The sequence below is a fragment of the Bufo bufo genome, chromosome 1 (assembly GCF_905171765.1).
Source record: "Bufo bufo chromosome 1, aBufBuf1.1, whole genome shotgun sequence".
In the NCBI taxonomy this organism is placed as follows: Eukaryota; Metazoa; Chordata; class Amphibia; order Anura; family Bufonidae; genus Bufo; species Bufo bufo.
The window spans coordinates 674,887,437-674,910,165 of record NC_053389.1 but is presented as its reverse complement, the minus strand read 5'-3'; the positions used below and the strand labels follow the sequence as shown (position 1 = coordinate 674,910,165).

Sequence of the window (22,729 nt, the reverse complement as noted above, 5' to 3'; positions counted from 1 at the left end):
ATTGACTTACATTGTAAGTCAGGATGGATCCGTTTGGCTCAGTTTCGTCAGATGGACATCAAAACGCTGCAGGCAGCGTTTTGGTGTCCGCCTCCAGAGTGGAATGGCAAACTGATGCATTCTGAACGGATCCTTATCCATTCAGAATGCATTGGGGCTGAACTGATCCGTTTTGGGCCACGTGAGAGCCCTGAAACGGATCTCACAAGCGGACCCAGAAATGCCAGTGTGAAAGTAGCCTAAAGGGTGTATTAGACTGGCAGATATCACTAACGAGTGTTTGTATGAATGTTTGTTAGTGATGATCTGGCATTGTAATAATGCCGCCGATTACCTGATTAACAATCAATCCCAATCTTTTAACAGGTTTAGGCCTTTTTCACACATCAGCGTTCGGTCAGTGATTTCCATCAGTGAATGTGAGCCAAAAACAGATGCGGCTCTAAACACAGAGCAGGAGCAGATCTTTCCCTTATACCTTATGTCTGTGGAGGCTTCAATCCTGGTTATGGCTCACAATCACTGATGGAAATCACTGACCAAAACACTGACGTGTGAATAAGGCCTCATGCACACAACCGTTGTTCGGGTTCGCATCCGAGCCGCAGTTTTTGCAGCTCTGGTGCGGACCCATTCACTTCAATGGAGCCGCAAAAGATGCGGACAGCACTCCGTGTGCTGTCCGCATCCGTTGCTCCGTTCCGTGGCCCCGCAAAAAAAATAGAACATGTCCTATTCTTGTCCGTTTTGCGGACAAGAATAGGCATTTCTATAATGGGCCGCCCATTCCGTTCTGCAAATTGCGGAAGGCACACGGGCAGAACGGTCGTGTGCATGAGGCCTAAAGCCTTAAATATCATTATTTGCTAGTGGCAGATCGTGCTGTCTAATCATGATCTGCTGCCGGCGAACAACTAGTCAGTATGGGGACAATCGATGGCATTAGCGATCACTACTCCCCATACTCTAGAGGAGATCGCTGCAAGTAATAGCACGGGTCTCCTCCGTTGATGAGCAGGTGATTGCCAGGAAGGCTTCCTTCCTTACAGTCACCTGAATAATCTGCCTGTCTAGTACAGGCTTTACAGTGTAGATCCTGATCTGTGCAAGGTTATAAGCAAAATAGGAGTGATTGTTCATGGGAGCAATATCCTGTCTATTACGCGGCTGGCACAGGCTATGCAAAGCACCCTGAGCTCTGTGATTGCTGCAGGGAGGCCATGGAGAATATCTGTAGTTCCTGAATATGCAGGGTTAGCTTCAGCTACCTTGAGTGGTAAGATATTGGCATTGAAAAGTAATTGTGGCCAAAAATCCTTGGCCTGTGCTGGCACAATATGCAGTATGTAGAATGTCAGTGTAAAGTGTGCAGTATTTCCTGGTAGGCACATGTTCATAACAATACTCCAGACTGTAACTGGATTTGTTCAACACAATGGCAGAAACTAGTGTTGAGCGAACCGGGTTTGGACTGCTGTATCCGAACCCGATTCGTATGAAAACTTCATTAACAATATAGCCTCCATACTACCGTAAAATGTATGGGCTCCGCAGAGGTCTTTGCGATCTTTTTGTAAATATTGCAAGATTTGCGTTGTCTCATGTCTGTGACGTAACACTTCGGTTTTGCGCATAAATTACAGTTCAGTATCCGAAGCTGAACTCGTTAATGAGGCACAAAGCCGAGTTCAGCTTTGGATTTTGCCAAGATCACAAGACCTCCGCAGAGCCCATACATTTTACGATAGGTTGGAGACTATATTGTTAATGAAGTTTCCAAACTAATCTGGTTCGGATACAGCAGTCCAAACCTGATTCGCTCAACCCTACCAGAAACCCTTTTCTCTGTCTTCCCAACACGCACAGAAAATTGTCCTGGAGATCAGACAGGAGAGATTCCCCAGAAAACCGGTGCAGTGCATTATGTCCGGTAAAGGAGCTGCCCCAGAATGTATAGCTTGCGGTGACATCGCCCTATAGCAGTGGTGCGCAACCTTTTCTGGGTCGGGGCCACATTGTCAGACTGTAGGAATCCCAAGGTCCGAAAATAAAAGTTAAAGGGGTATTACCAACTAAAATACTGTATTTATGGCATATTGTACATACAGTATATACCATAAATGTCTGGTTACACTTCCAGGACTCCTTCTAGTGGGAGAATATAAAAATGCATGTGAGCAGCCACAAGACATGTCTGTCACCAGATGGTTCGGGGCCGCACAGAAGGATATCAAGGGCCGCATGTGGCCCCCGGGCCACAGGTTGTACACCCCTGCCCTATGGCGTGCGGCAACATCGCCCTATGGCGTGCGGCAACATGAGAATTATGTAAATCCATGGATCTGCACATTTTGTTTTTTGTTTCAACCTTTTTCATTGAACGTCCCTTTTGCAGCGCTCCAGCACATGTGTATTACATTCTGGAGGGGTTCTGCTTTAATAAACCAGAATCCAGGTTAACAATGTCTTGTCATTCCCATCATGTGAGTTCTGTATTACTATGGTTGCTCAGCTGGGAGTACGTGAGGAATGCTGAGGTTGCCATTCCCCTGTGAACTCGCATAGCTGGCTCCTTTGACGCGTACATGCTGGTGGAAACAGTCCTGACGTAGTTCTTACTTTTGGTGGCAGTTTAGGCATTGCTGTGCCTAAAGGTGGATGTACACATTAAAGGGGTTGGCCAGTTTGCAATGTAATTGGTCAAAATGCCATATACAGCCATGTATTCTCCATACAGGCATACATGACTGTATCCTTTCCTAATGGAGGCCCATGGGTGCCAGAGGTGTCACTCCTCTCCCTGCAGTGAGCGCTTCCTCTGGGTACTTTCTATTCTGCAAGGGCGATGAAGGCAAATGGATGCTTGTGGCGCATGTACAGGGGATTCTGCTGCCTGTGTTTAGATATGCGCCAGAGGTGTCCATTTGCCATTCATCGCCTGCGCTGAATGTAATGTACCCAGGAGCAGCCAGAGGAACCGACCACCATCAACTTGGATGTGGAGGATGACAGGCAAGTATGTTTACTTCACTACCACCGGGGCAGTCGGGGGGCCTCCATTAGTCATGTATGCTTATATGGATCATATATGACTGTGTATGGCATTTTGACCAGTTTCAACCCCTTTAAATGAACATTTGCCTAACCTGCTGATTTTGGCAGCACTGGTATGTTTATGGGGTTGTTCCAGCTTTCCCCAGGATAGATATCATGTGAAAGAAGGATCGTACTTGTTGGATTTCAACAAACCCGATCCTATATTCTGACCGGAGATAAGCGGCTGCCAGAGGCTTCAAGCAGCTTATTCCCCTCTCCCTGCTGAGAACACATGCACTTTTGGCCGAGTTTGCATGTGTATGTGGGGGTCCGGAGGAACTGTTACCAGCTGGCAGCTGTCTAGGGTGTACGACCATCTTGGTGCGTATAGCTGGTAATGTAGGACTGTGATAAACCTTGTGAGATTCAGTCATGTGGGTAGTTACTCAGTAACACTGCCGTAAATCCTGATTTGCAAAGGCCGGAGCTGCTGGGATAGCAACGCATCGACCATCATCTAGTAACTTTACTCCACGGGGCTTTATTTTTCTTACAGGGAGCCCCTCCGCACGGCTCCTAATCCTTCCCCAAGGGAAAAAGGAAATGCCTATCCCCAGCTCTAGTAGACTCACAGCATCATACGCCCGGTGCCCCCCGCACAGGAGATACATTTCTTACAAGGAAAATCCCCGTGTCTCATTTTAAAATTAATAGAAAATTAAAATTCAAAAATAGCATTTACCCCAAGAATAATGTATTTCATGAGAAAATAGCAGTGAAGGCCTGTCCTATTTGTCGGGTTGTCTGAACCCAGTATGAAGAATGTGACACATATTACGCAGCTTTGTAGTAGTCTGTAGGGGATATAGTCTCAATATGGCGACATACGAGAGCACAAGGAGCCGCAGGGACGAGTGTACGTCTGTGCCCTGCTGTGCACCTCCCCGGATCTGTCCCAGGCGACTACAGTCTCATTACTCGGTATACTTGTCCTGTGAATATTGCTGCATGATAAAGCAGAGCAGCCCCCGTCTCTCGGAACCGGAATAACCTAACTCAAGCAAACGACTTCTGATTTATTATTATTATTTTTTCCATCATTTGTGTAGTACAGTGATTAGATAATTGGCTTCACAGTTTTTTTTCTTTTCAGCTGAAACCCATTTCTTTTACGCGTTTCACCTGTTATGGTACAATCACACGGAGCGGTGTGTGATGTGGCTGCAGTGCAGTCGCATACCGCATGGCCTTACAAATTAGGACCGCACTGTTTAGTCCGTGTGTATTGTTAATGGCCGTGCGGCACCTACAATACCACGCGCCCATTAATAATACATTCCTAGTTTAATTAGAGCCTGCTGTGTCGGGTGCGGCGGCGCTGTACTTGAATGCCATGCGTCCACCTCGCAGACCCTACCATGTGTTTTGTACCCGTAAAGCTGCACAGCCAATTATCGCATCATGGTACCGCATACAGTATTTCAAATTCAGCTTTGATGGAGTGTTATGCTCATGCACACGACCGTTGGTTGTTTTGCTATCTGCAAAACACGGATAGCACCCGAGTGCCTTCCGCATTTTGCGGAACAGAAGGGCCAACCCCTGATAGAACAGTCCTATCCTTGTCCGTAATGTGGACAATAATAGGACATGTTCTATTTTATGTAGAACAACTATGTGGACACACGGACACGTAATGCACACAGAGTCATTTCCGTTTTTTGCCGCATAAAAACGGAACGGACACAGGGGAAAAAATACATTTGTGTGCATGAGCCCTTCACCACATCTGAACCGCTATGTCTGAATACACCCTTGAATGATGCATTATAAGGAAATCCATGATCCACCATAGTGTCTTGCATGCGGGCGCTGATCTCTGTGCTGCATTTTATATCTGGTCTCTCCGGCCACAGACTGGGGGTAAGGCATAGTAAGCGGAAGTCTAGGTTTTGCGCTGCTGTGTCGAAGTGCCGCTGACAGGATGTGACTCACTTACAGCTGCCGCTGGTCCCCGGGTGTTTGCTATCGGTTGCCTGGAGACTACTCTGGTGGACAGTGTGGTTTGTATAGTACATAGCTGAACCGATCGCCCCTGCATCAGAGCAGAGGCTGCGGGTGGACGTCTCCGGGAAAACATGGGGAGAAATAGAAAACCCGTACCAGTGGTAACTGGTGAATGCCGCAATCTGCCCGGCTGGAACCTGTTCTTTTTTTGTTGGCGCTGTTAATACAGCCAATACATGTATGTGGCCCGGCCTGTACCACATTATTAAAGTGCAGAGGGTGGCGTAAAAACATTTGAGCAATAAAAAAAAAGTATGTAACTTTTCTATGCCAGTTTTCTGGCATCTGGACAATAAGAAAATGATTTCACTGAAAGAATAAATACCTCAGGGATGGTTGCAGTAACAAAACTCTATCACAGCTCTTTCTGTAGTTGCATTTATGTGTATTAGTCCTTTTTTTGGATGTTTTAACGGTTCTTAATAAAAGTTACGTTTTAGATGGTTGCCTTCTGTGATAGAGGAATAAGAAAATGACCCTACGGGGAAATATTCCAGGGAGCTGATGATCGATGCTCTCAGCATTAATTAATACTAGGCCTGTCAGCTACTTATGTTCCTGGCCAGCAGCGTAAAGTCTCCTCCTGGATTCAACTGTATCGTCGTCCTCAAGATGGCCATACAGTGGGATACTGCACAGTTTGGAATACTGTCCGCCAGCATAGAGTTCCTGCCAGAGGATGGGCGTCCCATTATAAATGCCACAGGGAGTATAAATACGCTGGTCTTGATCTGACCCCCGGGCTTTCTGACACTCTGGTTATTGTCAGGGGATCACAGAAAGGGATTTTCCAAACCCAAACGACCCCTAAAAGTGAAGCTGCACTATGAAGCACATGTCTTTATTGGTGTGTGCCGTGCGCTTACTGAAACTGGATGCAGTTATTATGAAGGAAGTGGGTGAAGGGAGTGGCAAGGAAGATGGTTTCTAATATAGTAAGCATGCAAATCTAGTAAGCTTGCCAAGAGCGCCCATTGACATCACAGTAAAGAGCTAAATGTAGTCAGTGAAGGAAGACATGTCTTCTGTCAGTTATACCTGCCGCAGCTGGGAAACTGAGATTTTTATCACGGTGGTTAAAGATGACCCAGCATTCAAAGGACACTAAACACAAAGTGCACTAAAAAGAAAATCTGCCAGTACTCCCTTCCTTTCATCTTCTCCTTTCCCTTAATCCTATTTTGCCTCATTAAAATTAAAACTGAGAAATGCTGTATATAAAGAAATCAGATTTCAGGAAGCCATGTCCCTCTACTTCTCCACACTGTCCTTTGTCTGGAGCAGGAGCCTCCTCAGTTATGGTTAAACCCTGCCCCTTCGCTGTGGCTGCCCCAAGACTTTCTTCCCGACACCATCTTACTTCTGCATCATATTTCAGCTGCATATTAAAGAGGACCTGTCAACTCTTCTGACATGGTGGTTTTTGGTAAATATTAGTATTTCCCATTAAATAAAAGTTCTCTAGCATATTTTCTGTACTGTTCCTCTGTTATTCCCATTTAAAATGTATGGCTAAATAGATAATGGGTGTTAGCATTTGAGGATATGTCCATTCATTCCTGACACTGCGTAGACTGCATAGGGACAAACCCTATAGTCATCATACATTTCTTGGAGGACTAACAGAGGAATGGCCCAACACAAATAGGAAAAGATGATCTAGAATTGTTATTTCATGGGCGTTACAAGTGTTCACTAAACCGGACATGTTAGCCCACAGGTCCTCTTCAAAGATTTCATTAATGGAAAGGATGGTGGGAAGTAAAGGAAAATAGGAGGAATGGAAGGACCCACGATGGTTTTCTCATGGCTGACTGCTGTGCATAAACAAACTTTGTCTACAGTTATGTCTATTAGAAGAGGGCCTGTCACCACTTGTACAAGATAGGACATCCTAGTTCATTACACCAGTGTTTCTCAAGCCCAATCTCCAAGGGACACCAAGAGGTCATGATTTGAACCCATCCCTTAAAGGGGTATTCCATGATTGATGTAAAAATGAAATAGTACAGGACAATCTCTTTCTATCAAAGCAAGAACCAGCCCTGTACCTCACATGGATCCATAGATCTCCCCATTCATTGTCCCAGTTGTTCTACAAGATTTATTTCAGGCTGGCAGCTCAGGGGATGTGTCATTTCTAAGGGGGCACGTCCTTTCTGCTATAGCTTTTTCCCGGTAACTGCCACAGCTTCTAATTGGCTAGTGGCAGTTGAAGATTTAGGCTCCATTGACATGTCAGCAATTCCGGCGCTATACAGATACATTGTATTAAATAGCTCACTGGCTATACAGAATTTTTAATTATATGCAATTATAAAAGTATTCAGATCCAGGTGCTGATTTGAAAATTGTAGAATATTTTTGTGGCATAACACCCTCAGGCGCTCCAGTGGCATGGAGGACATTATACAGCAGTGCTAAGCAGTGTAGCTCAGCATCTCTGTATTTCTCTCTGCCCCTGCCTCTCTCTACCAGCAGCATCTGCCTCCCTCTCCCCATAGACTTCTATGGTCATCATGTAACCTGATCCCTCAGTGAGATAATTCATATTTTCTCTCTAGATGGATTTTAGCAGTGACTTTAAGATAAATGATAAGTTTGAGATGCTGGAGGAGGGTGGTGCAGGAGAGGCTATGTCTCATAAATGGAGGAAGAAGCTTTTTTTTTTTCTGTAATAAGATATATTACAAAGTTTCTCGTATATGCTTGTGCCATTGATTTATGCAATCTTTGTTGACTGTATGGTGCCTGTTTAAATCTGATAGCGTGCAAATGGGTTATTTTTCGTTTTTATTAATACAGGGCATTTTAATATTTAATGTTAGGTTGCTGACTAAAATGTTTCTATAGCAAACAATTTGCAGTTGGCAGTTTCCGGCTGAGCACATAGGAAGTGATACTTCCCCTTTAATAGATGTTGATTTCCCCTGATCCATACTATGCATGAGCCACAGGATTGAGCAAGCAAGGAGGACTCTTGACACTGCTCCTCCCGAGGACATACAACAGGCTGACTTCACAAAGTTTTTTTCTGATCTAAAAATGAAAAATCCTCCCCAGCTCCACCTCCGGATGTATTGGGCTTCTAGCTAAAGAGTATGAAATTTACAGTGATGAAATGAAAAGCCGTCCGCTATATAGAAATGTAATCAAGTATTTATGTATTGACAGGTGCACCTCCACCTGGATATTGCACTTGGATATCAATAGTATTTATTGTCAAAATATTCCCAGCAGTGCCCTGGCTGGATAAAAATTAAAATACAATATACATAAAAACATTAAAACATATAATTCATATGTTCACCAAATAAGATATAGCCGAATAGATTGTGCCTATCTTTATTATCACAATATATGAATCTAGCCAAATCAATGCAGCCGACTAGAATGGTGCCGATATGGTGAAAGTCCCCATAAACCCGTCCCATAAAGAGCAGCGATGATGCGGTTATAATAAATGAATAATGTCCTTAAAATGGTATTCTCAATAATACATCTACAATGGTCGACAGCTGTTGAAGTTGTATGGCCGCCTTTAAGGACCCCACACGTTAGCTGAACTCCTTTTGTTTTCAGTGGGGCCAGCCGGAGCCTCCAGAGCTCCCAAATGATGTCGGGGGAGATGGGGATAGAAGATTCATACTTGCCTGCACTGCCCCCATCTTCCAGTCCTGGCACTGTTCAAGTCCGGCTGGTTCTGGGCATGGTCAATGACTGGCTTTAGCGGTGTGGTGGCCACGTCGCTGCTGAAGACCATGGACTGCCAGGTGTAAACTGTGCCAGGATCGGAAGACGGCCGGAGTGGCATGGAGCAGATAAGTGAATCTGATATTTCAGGGCACAGGCTGCGGGCACTGTTACCATAAAACCCCTTTAAGCTCTGTTCACCCAGGTGCATGGCTTAAACTTATACAAATGGCAACCAACAGGCCTTTTTGGTGTTGATGAGAAGCTATTCATACCATCAAAAGTGACAGGAACCCCGACTATACCCATCTCCGCAGCAGGGCACCCTGTGATCAGCTTATTATCGAGGGATGATTTTAACAAAAGCACATTGTCTAGAGGGGACCACCCCCAAGTAGAGTACCAGAGTATCCCCCGTTATAATTGTTAGAGTACCAGTAACTTAAAAATGATTTTTATGGTTACATTCTTGGACCGGATCCAGTCCAAATACTTCCCTTCAGATAAATGTACTATTTGGGCATATTTGCTTTAGATAACCTATCTTCTTACTGATTAGAATGGATTTCTCTGGAAACAACTGCTGTGATGTGGGAATCATAAAAGCTCAGTCTAATTTGTATTCTTCAGCTCCGGTCTCCAGGATCAATAAGACTGATTATGGATTAGTCCTCCAATAACAGGCAATTAGTAATGTCCGCTAATTTATGTGTCAATGCGGGGGTTTGGTCTTCTACAAGCAAATGTGCATGCCCTCCCAATATTCAGTGGAAAAACAATGTAGATTAGAGACCTGACTTGTGACTGAAACCTTCCAATATATAATATGTCCCCAAAGCGTAATCTCAGTGACCAGTGCACGGGCTGAACTTCATTGCAGATAGGGACCTATAGCTCTGCCTACAGGTGCCCTCCTCAAAATTGGGGCTCTGTGACCAGGAACGTACAGTCATTAAGGCTACTTTCACATTTGCGGCAGTGTGATCCGGCGGGCAGTTGCAAGGACGAATCCGTCTCTCCGCTTGTCATGCGGACAGACGGATCCGTTTTGTAAATTTTTTCATGCGCAGGCCGGAAGGACGGATCCGGTATTCTGAATGCCGGATCCGGCGCTAATACATTCCTATGGGAAAAAATGCCGGATCCGGCATTCAGGCAAGTCTTCAGTTTTTTTCGCCGGAGAGAAAACCGTAGCATGCTGCGGTTTTCTCTTTTGCCTGATCAGTCAAAACAAAGACATCCTGATGCAAACTGAATGGATTACTCTCCATTCAGAATGCATGGGGATAAAACTGATCAGTTCTTTTCCGGTATAGAGCCCCTGTGACGGAACTCTATGCCGGAAAAGAAAAACGCAAGTGTGAAAGTACCCTAAGAAGAGAGAATTAACACTTCCCCAGGGTAACGCTGAAGGGGCTGTATGGTGACATGGGTATCAGGCTATAGGTGCCACCAGCAAGGCAGATTGATTGTTGGTTCAGGTTGGCAGCCAGCTGCAATGTCATGTGGGCATGAAGCTGGCTTTTGATGGTGTACCTGGTGTGTGGGACATCAGTCAAGCCAGGAACCACCAGCATGACTCCAGGGGAAAGAGGCCGAAAGAGTATTTGGTCAGTTATTTCCATCAGTGATTGTGAGCCAAAACCAGGTACAGTTCAAAAACACAGAGATCAGGTATAATAGAAAGATCTGCACCTGGTCTAGTTTTTGACCCGCACCTGGTTTTGGTTCACAATCACTGATGGAAATAACTGACCAAATAACCGAAGTGTGAACTCAGCCCTTACTGGCATCTGAATTCATCAAAATCCATTTTCTTCATTGTGCAGAAAGGGCCAGAAGATAGAAGACCATCACTGTGAACCTTTCACCATAATGGATAACAGGCTGGCAATGGTTTGGGATGGCAGGTTTTCCTCTGACCTGTTCTCCACTTCATGTTAAAGGGGCTGGCCAGTTTGTATCACTAGTTGCACATGTGCTGGTAACATCGCATGCAGCTAGTAATAAGCATTATTTAAAGATAAGGGGCGCTAATGTCCAAAAGTTTAATAGGAATAATTCATGTTCACATTCAGGTCTGCTCACTTGCTTGCCAGCACTGCACTCTGAACATGGCCACGGATGGAGGGTCCCGTCCATGAGCGGCCTCCACTCACGTACACTGGGAATGGACTGCACATGCGCCAGTTTCCCTGTCTGTCCCCAGTATAAGTGAATGGATGACACTGATGGACGGGACCCTCTGTCAGCGGCCATGTTCAGAGCGCAGTGCTGCATGTGAACATGAATCATTCCTATTAAACTATCAGACATCAATGCTGATGGTTACTAATATACACTGCTAGTAATATAAACTGGCCAACCCCTTAAAACCTTACATGACTCCTAGGAGAGACAGAGTCCGGATTACCTCGCACACATAGGATGATTGACAGACTTCTATGTACACATACTGATACAGGGAGGGCTGTCAATCACTGCGTGTGGGTGGAGTCATCAGGACTCTTTCCTGGGAGTCCTATTAGAATTTACTCAGAAATACTTCTCCAAATCATATAAACCTATATATGCCAGAACTCATCTTCTCTCGGTCTACTCGATCTGCTGGTTTCCAGTAACGAGGACTCTTTGGAGCAGCGAGTAACATAATAGAGGAAGGTTTGGAGAGACCTCTTTGAAGGTGACGTCTTGTATAATGAGGCCATTATACAGGAAGAGTGATTCTTGTCCTGAAAGTGAACTTCGAGAGAGGTCATCACTTTCTTTTGAAAATAAAAGCCTTCCCATATTTTCCAGTGAGCGCTCTGTGCACAGAAGGTCAGGTTCACACAGCTTGGTCCTTTTGGATACAGAACACCGCCTAATTATTTGCATTAGCCAGACACGGCTCAGTAATGATTCATATGTGCCAGTTCGCATGTTCAGACCGAGCTAGAAGGTCTTACCTACAGAGCTGGAAATGTTCCTTCTTTTATTAGTACTCCTGAAGCCATTACAAGACTGAGTTAACTGCTTCAGAACTGGCGCTCATCTGAACTGATAATATACCAGCACCCAATGCATTGAAAGGTGGTCTTCTAGAGGTATGGTCTTCTCAAAGAAGATGGCCAGGGCTGGAAAGTCAAGGACAGAAAATCTGGTCTAGATAAGGGCTCATGCTCACAACCGTGTCCGTTTTGCGGTTTTCAAATTGCTTATCCCCAACACAATGATCCTGGCCGTGTGCAGGCCACCATTTTTTTTTTTTTTCAAACTATTGTAGAAATGTCCTATCTTATCCACAAAATGGACAAGCATAGGACATGTTCTATCTTTTTTGTGGGGCCACAGAACGGACATACGAATGCAGACCGCACACGGTGTGCTGTTCGCATCTTTTGTGGCCCCATTGAAATAAACAGCTATGCATTCGATACACAAAAAATGCGGACCGACCGTATGGTAGTGTGCATGAGCCCAAAGAATTGGTATTCACATAGTTTTTGGTGGCAGTTTTTTGAGCCAAAGCAAGAAGTGGGCTGGAAGGAAGTGAAAAATATAAAGGAAAGACCTATCTGCTGGATACCCTTCTCAAAAAGCTGCCACAAAAACCTGTGTGTGAACCCAGCCTAAGGCCTCGTACACATTTTTTATGTGTCCGTTTGCCGACTGTGGAAAATCCGTCTGTATTTCATCCGTGAAGAATCCATGTCTGGTCTCTGTGTACACTTTTTGCCCTCCATGTGTCATCCGTATTCCACAAACACTGCTTAGCTGTATATTAATTTCCAGAGCGTCTCCCACTGATGGTCCGTGAAACACTGACAGAACACTGATCCATGTTGTGTCAGTGGTTCCTCGCTGACCCATAGACTTCAATTGATGTGTTTGGTCTGCTTCATGGACCAAAGTGGTGCATGTCTCTGTGATTTTCCAGCGACTATTGATGTGTGAACAAAATCAGTTTGTATGTGTGCGGTCTGTGGAAAATGCAGATGGCACATGTCCGTGAAAAACGGAAATGTAAACAAGGCCTAAGGGGGTGGTCTAATCAAAAAGGTGATCTTTGGAGAGATTTCACCTATATTAGATTCCAAGTAGCAGATGACCTATTAACCTGATAACGACTAAGTACCGGAGTGCTGAACATTTACGATACAGGATTAAAGCTCATTTACGGTGCATAGTTAAGGCTCTCTAGCAGGAGTAGGTTGCATCCCTTGGTGTTCATTACTGCTTCTGCCTTCTCCTTGCCTTGGTGCCTGGCGCTCAATTGCGACACTGCCACTTCTTGTATTGGACCCAGTGATCAGGTCATCGCCGGGTATCTCGGACAGAGCAGAGCTGCAGAGTCTTAGCAGACCCTGATTAGCTCTACCTGTGTGCAATGCCCCAAAAAGGGACTGTTTTCCCTTGTAACTGGGGCTCCTTTGGATGCCCCAATTACAGTGGAAAAGTGCAAAAATACAAGAAATTTTTTTTTGTGTGGAAGAGATCTTTTAATGACCTCTTGAGGGACATGACCTTTTGACCTCTTATGTGCCAACATATTTAGTAAGGATATGACCTCTTCTGGTGTATGTCCATGTGCTGAAAATATAGCAGAAAGCTAGCACTAGACTTCAGACGGACAATATGGGCCAGATTTATCATTAGCTCAAGAATAATGGAGTGAAAAAGTCGCAAATTTTTGCGCAATCGCTTAAACTGCGCAAAAATTTGCGACTTTTTTCTGCTCTGCACTATGCTCGCCAGTTTTCTGAAAGTGGGCGTGTTTTTTATGTAAATGAATCTCTAGACAGATTTACTATTGCGACTATTTAAAAAGTCGCAAAAAATGCGCAATTTCACTCCAGTGAGGACCATGCTTACCTTTGAGACTTTTTAATAGAACATGCGACTTTTTCATAAAAACGTGTGACTTTTTCATAAAGATGTGCGACTTTTGTAAAGCTGCTTACTGACGGATAAACTGCTACCATCAAACCACATTTATTACAGTCTTAAAGGGCCGATCATAAATCTGACTTGGCTAAAACTGACTTTAGCCATATGGGAAAGTGGAGTGAGCTGTCAGTCATGATAAATCTGGCCCTATATGTTTAGGGGGCAGCAGAATGTTTAGGGATGGCCAACCTGACGCTCTCCAGCTGTTGCAAAACTACAACTCCCAGCATGCCCAGACTATAGCTATCAGCCTACAGCGGGGCATGGTGGGAGTTGTAGTTTTACAACAGCTGGAGAGCTGCAGGTTGGCCATCCCTGGTCTAGCACATCCATGCCATCTTGGACACCACTATGTAAAGACATCTTTGAGGTGGCAGCTGTAAAATTGGGCGCGTTCTGTGTGCTGCATTTGTCACACACTGAAACTGTTTGCAAAAAAGAAAAATATATACAGTATAATAATGTAAGAGGAAAGTCATCTGAACCTGCCGTATATATACACACGTTAGTAAGGGAGATATACTTATTTGGGTCCAGAGATCTAAGTATATGCCGTCACCATTGAAGTAAATTGATGAGACATTATCAGATATGGCACAGGAATAAAGGAGGGGTTAGACAGAATGTATAGTACAAGGACATTGTGAAATCGAGACTTACCTAAGAGGTTTTGGGTTCCTGGTTAATACTTGGAGCAGCTTCCTTCCTTGTTTTACACTCCTTTAGCGGTGTATAGGCTGTGCTGTGTGTAGCATATGACGGCACGGTATTCTGCCATACTCAGGACTGCTGGCATGCACATTATTGGTCATCACTAAGGGTTCATGCACACAAACGTATTTTCTTTCCATGTCCATTCCGTGTTTTATTTTGCGGACAGTATGCGGAACAATTCATTTCAATGGGTCCGCAAAAAAAACAAAAAAAAACGGAAGGTACTCCATGTGCATTCAGTTTCTGTATGTCCTTTCCGCAAAAAGATAGAACATGTCCTATTATTGTCCACATTATGGACAAGGGTAGGGGCCAGCTGTTCCGTTCCACAAAATACGGAATGCACACAGAGTATAGAACACGTACACAAAGGGTTTTGGTTTGTGACCTTGTGGTGACTTTTTGACGTCATTGGTAATTTTGGAACACCCCATTAGCTATGGATGGTGTTTTTCTGGCATTGACTTCTAGTAGGCTTCTCTATAGGACTTAGGATGCCAGAAAAAAACGAATGCATGTACAGAATGAAACGCCAAAACAAGCATAATAAAAACGCCCTTTTTTAATATGTGATTTTTTTTCCATGCATTTTAGAACGTCCGACATGAACCTTTTGCGAATGAGCCCTAAAGGAGTTCTGGATGATTCTGATTTATAGCTTAGATCTCCATGTTGAATGCGGTATAGAATTATCCACAGCGGTATTTCACAATATTCCTCTTTGTTTTTGTTTTTTTATTATTATTATTTTTTTATCCATTGTATTAGCCAATGTTAGTTCTCCTCTCTGTACAGTATTCCTCACAATCCCTCTAATTTTATACAGTTCTGGTCTATGCAGTATGGTGTTTGTGCTGGGCATTTAAGGGGTTAATTGGTTCAGGAACTGCCTGCATGTGAGGAAGTGGTGCCTGCTGGGGGTTGTTGTTATTGTTTGCTATATTCTGTGAAGTTGCATCTAGTAAAGTGCATTATTACGGCCTGTCTGTTCTTGTGTACACGACGGCTCGATAATGAGTGTGGCGTACATCTGTATGGTCTTGTCGTAATGGGGTACACACCTTTAGTAATCCATATATTAGTGTAGTGTTTTCTTAAGCCCTGTACGTAGACACAGGGAGCGGCCGTAAAAAGCAACCAGACAGTCACAGATGCTGAAAAAGTAAAATTGGGGCAGAATAGACTGTTAAATGTTAATAGGGGTTTAAAACAACATTTAGCTTCTATCTGCAGGATCGGTGATAAATGTATGATCGCTGGGGGTCCAATCATGGGACCGGAGTTCCCTAATACACTGTGTGAATGGAGCGGTGGTTCATATGTGTTTCCACTAGTGATGACTAAAATGATTCGTAGTAATCAAAATCGGTCAAAAATCAGAAGGGCGGGCCCACTGCTCCCCCTTGATTGACAGGGCAAGATATCTTGTTGGGACCTGTCAATCTTGCGCCTGCGCCATTGTTCAAAGTAGCAGCGCAAGTTCAGAGGGTCTGCTGCTGCCCCCTGAGCAGCACAGATGCCCATTGTGCATGTGGCGCTACACTCCTGGGTGTAACTATACGTGAGTGGTACATGCACAGTTGACAGCTGTGCTGCCCAGGATCCTCAAGATGTCTGGCCCTGTCAATCAAGGGGGAAGGAGTATTATTTTGAGCAGTGGGACCAGCCCCTCGCTGCTCAAGAAAGATGATTTTTGAACAATCCATCTATTTAACTCCTCACTAGTGACCACCTCTCCATTCAGACTGATGCAGATACTTCTATAAATACTGTCCAACATGTCGCACCTTTCCGCTAAATGCCGTGAGCGTGGAAAAGAGCAAGGGGCCACTCCTTGATGTGAGAAAGCTGGTGCCCAGGCTTGGAAAGCTCCCTTGCTATGAGTTTAGTGGGTTGCCCTGTTGTTGTGGTGTGTATGGGCTCCCTAAGAAGCCATCGAGTTCTGCATACTCAGCCTTCTAATTTGTGGAGTAATTGAAGCTATGCCTTCCCGCACATGGCAGAACACTCTTGCTAATAGAGTATAAGCCGATGACAGTGACCTTTTGTTACACAATCACATTGAACTAACTTTTTCCCCTGCTACGGGTTAAGCGAAAATGTATAAAATGCGTTCCCTCTGGGTGTGCCAGTTGAATCTGTGCCAGTACCTAGTTCTTGCTTATTTGCTGGCACTTTCCCTCTCCATAATGAACAGTGGAGCCAGAGTTTGTCCTAAAACTTACGGAAAATCCCCCTTCCCTTTTTTTTGGTACATTTTTGTGAGAATCTTTCCAGATTATGAAGCTTGATACTTAAGCTCAGACGTAAATCCCAAGATGCCTTCGGAGTGGATTGCGAGAATATGTAAAATGTGCTATCTCTAGTGAAAAAGTTATTGGCTGTCTATAGGGCCGTTATCGTCCCGTATCTCTTCATCTACTTCCTGTTGGGTCATGATATATGCATTCTCCTGGGATCACATGTTTCCTCACAGTGACCTCCTGATCTCTTCAAATCTCCAACTACTTCCTGCGGTACGAGAAATCTTTGTCCCAGAAGCTGTTAAGGAAATAAAAGTTCAGCATGATGTGTCTGACATACCGTCATATATATTCCATGGCCACTTCTGTTCATCAAATGCTTGACTTACAGCTGTATTACACAGCCCGATGTGGCAGACGATTGTCGGGAAGGAAACGTACGCCTGCTTGCTAGTGGAGGAGATCTCTGTAGCTTGGGGAGGAATGATCGCCATGCCATCGCTCGTTGCTCGCCGGCGGTAGATTATTAGACACAATGATCTGCTACCTGCAAACGATTATTTGTTAACGTGTCAAAAGACTTGGATTGCCCGATAATCGAGTGTTTGCCCGTTGATCGGCCAAACGGCGGCAGTATTACACTGCCAGATGATCGCTAATGAGCGTTCATGCGAATGCCCCCCAGTGATTATCTTCCCAATAATCGGCAGGTGTAATACAGGCTTTAGTCTGAAGCAATGATGAGTTACATAACCTGGCCATACACTTAGATTCATGCCCGCGAAACTCGCCAGATTCTGCTGGGTGTCCGGCTTCCGATGGCAAATGTCGGGGGAGAGCCTTCTCAAGGGCACTGCCGTCAAGGGGACCTCACTCCTATTTTTGTGGCGGCCTCCGTGTGTGTTTTCTGTTATTTATAGAGATGAGTGAAATGATTATAAATGAATCAAATTCAACTCAAATTTTCCAAACATTCAGGTCAAATCCAAATTTTTAGCTATTGAATTAAAGCAAATCTTTTAATATGGCATCAGCCATTTTTCAGATTAATAGGCAGGAGCGATGAAGGAACATGACCCCAGACGGTTTGTGTGTATACACACCGGCAGGCATTTGGCTCCAAAAAGCGATAATTATTCTGCCCATTTTTTAAACATAAAAAATCTTTTTGTTACCACAGTCAGCCATGCTTTCTTTGTCTTGGTGTTGAAGGGGTCGGCCATTTTGTGGCTGTTGTTGAACAGTGTGTATGTTAGGCTACTTTCACACTGGCGTTTTGGCTTTCCATTTGTGAGATCCGTTCAGGGCTCTCACAAGCGGTCCAAAACGGATCAGTTTTGCCCTAATGCATTCTGAATGGAAACGGATCTGCTCAGAATGCATCAGTTTTCCTCCGTTCTGCCTCCATTCCACTCTGGAGGCGGACACCAAAACGCTGCTTGTCCGCCTGACGATGCGGAGGCAAACGGATCCGTCCTGACACACAATGTAAGTAACGCGAGTGTGAAAGTAGCCCAAGATGATTATATGACACTTACTATTATAACCTTTTTATTTCATAAGCCATATCAACTTGTTGGGTAAATCTTCTGTGCTGTCTGCGTACAGGTCCTGTCCATAAGATGGCTGCTGCTGTAGGGTCATGTGACACATGACTCCACCTCCTCCATTCACACACACTGCGCCTGCGCTAAACTCCCAACAGTGCAGATGGCAATGTATTAGAACGGAGTACAGTAATGTGCCTGGTCACATGACCCTGCATCAGCAGCCATTTTGTGGACAGCGCAAAAGACTTGGCAAGGAGGCATATCTTATGAATTATAGAAAATGGTGCAGAATATTAACAGAGCCAATATTAGTAATTGCCATATAGTCTTCTTACAAACACATTGGTCCGCAGTCACCGGAAAGTGGCCGACCCAGAGCCTGCATACAGTCCTAAAGGACTCAAGAATGTCATCCCCAACTTTTCCTCAGGGCATTTTGCACTTGCAATTTGGGTTTAATTTATTCAGAACTGACCAATCTGGCCAACTTGAATCCGAATCACATTTCAAGAAGTTTGCTCACCGCTAGTTTTCAAAATCTCTATGATATTTTGCTATATTGTAAGTGTGCAACGTTTTCTGTGTCCTTGCATGGTCTGACACAGTCCAGTCAGGGCTGCCAGCACCAGGCTGTGCAGGGACACCCCCTTCAACTGGTAACACCCAGTTGGACCTTTATTGCAAACTGCTAGTAATTAATTCAGAACTTCTAGCAGGAATAATAAAGGTATGATGGACACATCATATAGTCATAAGAATAGTTATTACATGGCGAATGCAAGTAGTTACTAAAACAGACATGTCAGGAGAGGGGACAGGACCTCCTTAATTCTGATGAAGAAGCGAGGGGCTCCTATATTTTGTCTGAACCAGTGCTGACTCAACCCTTCTTCACATCTCTCCGTGACTATTCATACTTCCCCTGACTTTGGAGAGATGTACGTGCTCCTTTGCCTGTTGAGTCCTCTTTAGACTGGATAGAAAACTTGAAGGTGTTAATCGATATGACCTGGTATGGGGTATGCTGTGTTAGATAAAAGAACCTTTTAATTTTGTCGAGACGGGCTGCCCATTAGGGTCCATTCACATGTCCGTATGAATGGGTCTGCCTCCGTTCCGCATTTTTGCAGAACTGGTTCGGACCCATTCATTTAAATAGGGCCACAAAAGATGCGGACAGCACACCGTGTACTGTCCGCATCCGTAGTTGTGTTCCACGGCCCCGCAAAAAAGATAGAGCATGTCCTATTCTTGTCTGCAGCCAGGGACAAAAATAGTCATTTCTATCACAGGGTGGGCCATATGCTGTCCACAAAATGCGGAGCGCACATGGTCTGTGTCCCGAGTTTTGTGGATCCCCAATTTGCAGACAGCAAAACACTTGCGGGCGTGTGAATGGATGTCTAGGGGCCTCCTGATTCCCCCTCCCGGTGGTACATATTAGGGGTGCACCGAAATTCCGGCAGCCGAAAATATCGGCCGAAAATGTACCTAATCCATTTCGGCCGATATTGTTACATATCGGCCGAAAATATGGGGTGTGGGATTTGTCACCCACCATCTGCGGGCGGGGGCGCCGGGCGGGCGGTTTACTGCATCTTTATTTTACCTTACAATCGTGACGCTCCAGTAAGAACTCTGCAGGCAGAGCGGAGGGCGACGTAACGTCACTTACTCACGTGACGTGCCTGCTCCGCCTCCTTCATTCATAAAGTGGGCGGAGCAGATGCGTCACGTGAGTAAGTGACGTTACGCCGCCCTCCGCTCTGCCTGCAGAGTTGTTACTGGAGCGTCACGATTGTAAGGTAAAATAAAGATGCAGTGAGTGATTAGTCTGCTGTGAGCAGCAGGGCCGGGGCTGTTATGGGTAGGGGGATCGGTCTATGGCACTGCTATGGGGAGGGGGGATCTGTGCACTGTTATGGGGAAAGGGATCTGTGCACTGTTATGGAGAGGGGGATCTGTGGGTGGCGCTGTTATGGAGAGGGGGATCTGTGGGTGGCGCTGTTATGGGGAAAGGGATCTGTGCACTGTTATGCCCATAACAGTGCACATATCCCCCCCCCCTCCATAACAGCGCCACCCACAGATCCCCCCCTCCATAACAGCGCCACCCACAGATCCCTCTCTCCATAACAGAGCCACCCACAGATCCCCCTCTCCATAACAGCGCCAATCATTAAAAAAAAAAGTATTTTAAAAGTATTTGGGCAAAAAGGCAGTTTCGGTTTTGGTTTTCGGTCAAGGGCATCCTGAATTTTCGGTTTCGGTTTCGGACCAGAATTTTCATTTCGGTGCACCCCTAGTACATATGGAGAGGGGGATTTGGAGAAGGATTTCTTGAGGAGATAAACTGCTGCCAGTCACCTTTTCCTCCCCATAGAGGACACATGCACACTCGGCAGAGCCTGGGGGGAATCGGGAGAGATGGCTATCTGCTGAGTGAATGCTAGGCCAAGTAATGTGTATGGCCAGGGTAAAGCCTACTTGTGTTTTCTGGCTCTCGCAGGAGCGATCCTTATGACTCTATCAGTAGATAGTAGGATTTCTCCTGCTGCATACACCAGATGTGCTCCTAGCTGAGAATATTACAGCTCGGCCTCTGTGTTGAGAGGCTATACCTGAAGTGTTCTGCGTAGAACAGGTCTGACCAGTTGTGCCTTCTTCAGGTTGCATACTTAGGTCTCCTGTAAGACGGATCTGTGTCTACAAATGTGATAGCCTTCAGGACACACTCGAGCTCAGATCATGCGCGCTGCTTTGTTTTTTCCACATTTCATTCCCAACTCCAGCTTTTCCTTCAGTCTGTGATCACCGTTCAGAGGAGGGTTTGGGAATCCAGAAGAACAAAGGAGAAGTTCACTTTAAATATCCATCTGCTCCACCCAGCGCGTGACACCTGCATTGTGAGACTTGGCGAGATGATGTGCCTGACCTGTAAACCTGCTGTCGTGTAATGCCACGTGTCCACCAGTACTATCAGCAGCTTGTATTCCAGGTGGTACCTGCTCAGCTACAGTAGAAATGCCCTAGCACCAGACTATATGATTATATTATAGGGCGCAGGTTACCCTCCCGTTTTTGCACTTTGGTTGAAACAGCTAGTATGCATCTGTGATTAGACAGATGTGATTTAAAGGGCATCTGTCAGCAGATTTGTGCCGATGAAACTGGCTGACCTGTTCCATGTGCACTTGGCAGCTGAAGACATCTGTGTTGGTCCCATGTTCATATGTGCCCGCATTGCAGTGCAGAGGGCGTGGCAGTTGCACAGAGAGCAGAGCCTCTAGTTGTAAAGGCAATGCCCCTGTTGCTCCTAGAGGCTCACTTGCATATATTAAAACTTCATTTTTCTCAGCAATGCGGGCACATGTGAACATGGGACCAACACAGATGTCTTCAGATGCCAAGCGCACATGTAACAGGTCAGCCAGTTTCATTGGCACAAATCTGCTGACAGATGCCTTTTAGAGTGCCTTTAAATACCATTTTGTTCTTTTATAAAAAGGTCAACATGGATCTTTGATTTGTTCTAGTGATATAGATCTCCAAATCCCCTGAATATATCACAAGTAAAAACATAACATATTGACTGCCTGCAGCTACCAGTAGAGGGAGCATCGGAGCTTAATTCATACAGTTACATAGCAAAGTATGCAGTGTGCCATTAAGCTCCCTCTAGTGGTGATTGTATGTTCTTAATCTATATCTGTGCGAGTTATTTGGAGCTCTATATTATAAAAACAGGACTTCAACTGCTCAAGGACGTATTAAGAAAAGGTGGACATTCTCCATACTCTTAAGAGTTTTCTGGTACCTAAATATTGATGATCTATCCTTACTATAATTCATTAAGATCTGTTCGGTTGTTCAGACTCTTGGCTCAATTAAAATTGTGGCACTTGGGTCCTCTTCTTCTGGCCTGTGATGTCACGTTCATCGGTCACATACCCTTTCTGCAGCTCGACCCATAGGTGCCCATCTCAGAACCCTTTCTGCCTTTGTTCTGACGTCAAGAAGTTAGAAAATTAGAGAGAGCACTCATGTGAATATGCTTGAAGATTAGTAAACTATTAGAGCCATGCCAAGGTGAATGCATCTTTTCAGGAGGCAGTCAGGGCCGGATTAACGTAGGGGCGGATGGAGCTGCAGCTCCAGGCCCCTGCATGAAAATAGGCCCAGCAGCCCGCATAGGCCAACCGGAGCTAGACCCGCATTGGCCGCCTCGCTGAGGTTGCCTGGCGGCCGCCCCGCTACCCTTTAGTAGGACCGACCCACGCCGACTGTCAGATGATGACAGGGCCAGCGCACAAGGAGAAATCTCCCAGGCCGGCTCTTTACAGAACTCACCAGGACAGTGACAGCTGACAGATCAGGTCAGGTGACAGGTCAACTGTGCACGCCGCGCTGCGTCGTCACATCAGACTCCTCCCCTGGGGCCTAGGCCATGCCGTAAAGTGAAAGACCGTGACGGCTGCTGCGCGCGGGAAGTTCAAA

The 22,729-nt window shown here is 45.3% G+C and overlaps 1 protein-coding gene across 1 annotated transcript in view; it reads left to right on the top strand.

Annotated features, from left to right (window-relative positions):
• The window catches only part of IQGAP1 (IQ motif containing GTPase activating protein 1), a 146,794-nt gene that overhangs the window by 32,660 nt on the left and 91,405 nt on the right, over window positions 1-22,729 (top strand). The window lies entirely within an intron of this gene.